Genomic DNA, 3423 nt, shown 5'->3' on the forward strand with positions numbered 1-3423 from the left:
ATGCAGAGCTGCCGAGCTGCCCTGAAGACCCCCAGCACAGCAGGGGCTGCGGGTCAGCGCCTGCGGGTCCTGCTGGGGTTTCTCCGGCTCTGTGCCTCCGGGGGACCCGCATCCGGGCCCTCGAGGTGCGCCCAGCACCCCAGCAGCAGCTTCCCTCAAGGGCCTGGGGGTGATGGTCCTGACGCCCTGAGGGCCGCCCCTCTTCTCCGGAGGGGTGCGCTCTGCTGATTTATTCAACACAGAATTCGGGAGACAGTCTCTTTTGTCAGCTCTTTTCTCCTCCAAGTAAACAGATCAGTAAGTGGCGATAGCCAGCAGGGCAGGAAGAAGGCTTCCCCAGCCTCCCAGCCTCCCGTAGGACCCCCGGCCCCCACCACGGAAAGCCGGTCGGGAAAGCGGCTTTGGGGGTTTGCTTCGCTTTCCCGTCATCAACATGGAATTTTCATGCAGCAGCTTGAAGTTCCTTCTAAGAGAACAGAACGAGGTGGAGTCAGCGAGACGTGTGAGTACACGCAGCTCGACGCTGCCAGACGTGGGGGCGGGAGCAGTAGGGGGAGCCGCCAAAGCCTCAGGAAGCTCGTCCTGCCCAGGCCGCCCGCTTGGCACGAAAATAGAGCCTTTCTTTACCAGAAAGGCTGTCTGAGTCGGAGTTAACCCAGTTCAGCGACTTTCATCCCTTACTCAGAACTGAAATCGGTGTCTATGCTCGAAACCACACTCATGTTAACTCATCATTTCTATACGCCATCCAGGCATGAGCCTCGCGTGGCCTCACAGTGAGTGTGTGTATGCAAGTGTGTATGTGAGTGTGTGTGTGTGTCTAGGGGTGTGTGTGAGTGTGTGTGAGACACTTTATCTCTCACACTGCCCACACCTCTGGACGCCAGCAGCCCCGTCCTGCTGGACGAGCTGAGCTTTGGGTACCAGTACGAGGCCCAGGACTGCGTCCCCCGGTGGGTGTGGAGTGGATCCTCGGTACGACGTTCCCCTCACCCCATTAGCATGGTTTCCAGCCCCTAATGGCCTCTGCCCTGGAAAACGTGCTGTGCGAGGCAGTATTGCGGTATCTGACAGACTGCACTAATTTGTGTCTGAATTAATCCTGTAAACCACCTTTACGGTTCTTGCCTCCCATCCTGCATGTCCAGACCAGCCTGAGGTTACCCCGGGAGTCTGCATTTGACGGTACACAGCGATGGCTCTCCTCCTTCAAATGCAAAGTACGCATCATTTTGTGCTCACCGCTCTGGTATGACCTGAAGTGCACTGCGGCGACGGAGCTGCCGCTCTGCAGGCTCCGCTCAGGTGGGACAAGCCTGCCCTTGGCCGAGCGGTGAGCTCCCTCCAACGCTTGGCTGTTCCGGTTCCAGCCGGCACTTGTCACGAACCGTCCGTCCCAGGTGCGTGTTCGCCAGGAAGCTTTCCAAAGCCCTGTGTGATTCACCCCACGGGCACAGAGCCAAGAGCACTTTCGTGCCAGGAGGCTGCCGCCCCCTGTTTGCTTATTGCCAGGGTGGGCTCACCTCTGCACGGCGCGTGAGCATCTGAAACTCGTCTGCCGGGGCCCAGGGCTCCGCGGGGTCATGGTGGAAGGGCCCTGAGAGGCTCAGGCCAGCATACTCCGCACCTGTGGATCTCCTAGCTGTCATTATTTTCTCTGCTGTCTGTTCTTACCTGAAACCATCAACACAAACGGAACTTTTACTGCAAAATACACCACAACATGCAAGGCAGGGGCACCCAAGAGTCAGCTTGGGTGTTGGCTGAGGGGTTCCGGAGGCTCTCAGCTGTGCCGGGTGACCCTTTAGATGCAGCTCATGGAGAGATCTGGGGGTGCTAGGGGAGGGACCAGGGAGGCCAGGGCACCAAGGGGGCCCACGGCTAATTACCCGCCAGTCTGGAAGCTTTGCAATGCATAACCGTCTCTGTGGCCTTCCTGGAACGCGGTGGGGAACTTCAGCACTGATGTTAACCGAGCTTCTGTCCCCTTCACTCCCTGACCCCTTCCCGTCTAAGATGTCTTCCAAGCAACTGAATTGATCCAGGAGCTCTGCACAGACATAGAAGGTGCAAATATGAATGAACACGCCCTCACCTGCACGCACAGGTAAGTGGAGGGGCAGCCCTCACTCACACAGCACGACCTGACCGGGGGCCAAGGTCGTTGGGTCGTGTTTTATAGCTGTTGAGAATGACGCTGCTGTGAACACTGGTGCACAAATACCTACTCAAGACCCTGCTTCCACTTCTTTGGGACATATGCCTGGAAGTGGAATTGCTGGATCATACGGGAATTCTTTGCTTGTTTTTTAAGGAACCTCCATATACCATTATCCTCCATATAACCTCCATATACCGTTATCCATATACCGTTATCCCAAGTGGCTGCACACTTTTGTGTCCCAGCCAGCAGTGCACAAGGGTCACGATTTCTCCAAATCCTCACCAACACAAGCTATTTTCTGGTTTGTGATCGTGGACATCCCAACAGGTATGAGGTGGTATCTCGTTGCGGCTTTGATTTGCATTTTCCTGATAACTAGTACGGAGACTTTGAAACCCCGCCCATTTTCTTTATTAATTTACTAGCACACAGAAGAAAGAGGAGCTGCAGCGCCCAGACTCAATTACTGAGCACAGGTCGCAGCCCCTACGACACCTGGCCCCTGAACACCTCAGCAGGCGTCGTTCTGAGACTTTGAACCTTGGCCTGTGGGTTCGTTCCAAACAGGGATGCGTCTCAGGTCCCGTGGACCAGGCTGGAGCATCACTGCCAGGTAGCACTGCTGTTCTTGATCCGGTTGGAGTTTCTGCACCAGCAGCTTCCAATTTTCTAATAAACTGTAAACTCTCACTGGTACCTCGCCTTGGGTGGCCCCCAACAGATCGGAGCGGTGCAACTCATGCTATCACGTCCCCCCTCCCCACCCCCCAAGAAACTTCCGAAGGACTCCAGCTGGCGTTCAGCATCTTTACGTTTGTTCTTCTTGTAAATATGTTCTGCAGTGAAATGAAGGTTAGGCTTTCTGATCCCGTGATCCTTCCCGACTCCCGCGGGCATCCGTCCTTTCTGGATTAGTGACATGTAGGCATTTCCATGTTCTCCTGGAGCTGAATCATGGCGGCTGGATTCTTGCTGTGTGTGGCTGGCCCAGCTCCCAGGGCCCGGCATACTCCGTGGCCAAGTCTGTGAAAGCCACGCAGGAACCTGCTAAAGATAACGAAAACCAGCAGTGGCAGTTCCGCCTTTCGGTGGAAGGGTCCTCACGGGGCTCATCCTCAGGGTTGGGGCAAACAAGGCGCATTTCGTTCTCAGTAGCTGAGCCAGGGCTGCTGAATGTTCTGTCTTTCTCATGGGCGGTGTCCTTTGGGTTTGAGTCACGATTAGGGATCTGCTCAGATGACCAGGTCTATAGGTCTGCA

The sequence above is a fragment of the Delphinus delphis genome, chromosome 10, assembly GCF_949987515.2.
Source record: "Delphinus delphis chromosome 10, mDelDel1.2, whole genome shotgun sequence".
NCBI lineage: Eukaryota > Metazoa > Chordata > Mammalia > Artiodactyla > Delphinidae > Delphinus > Delphinus delphis.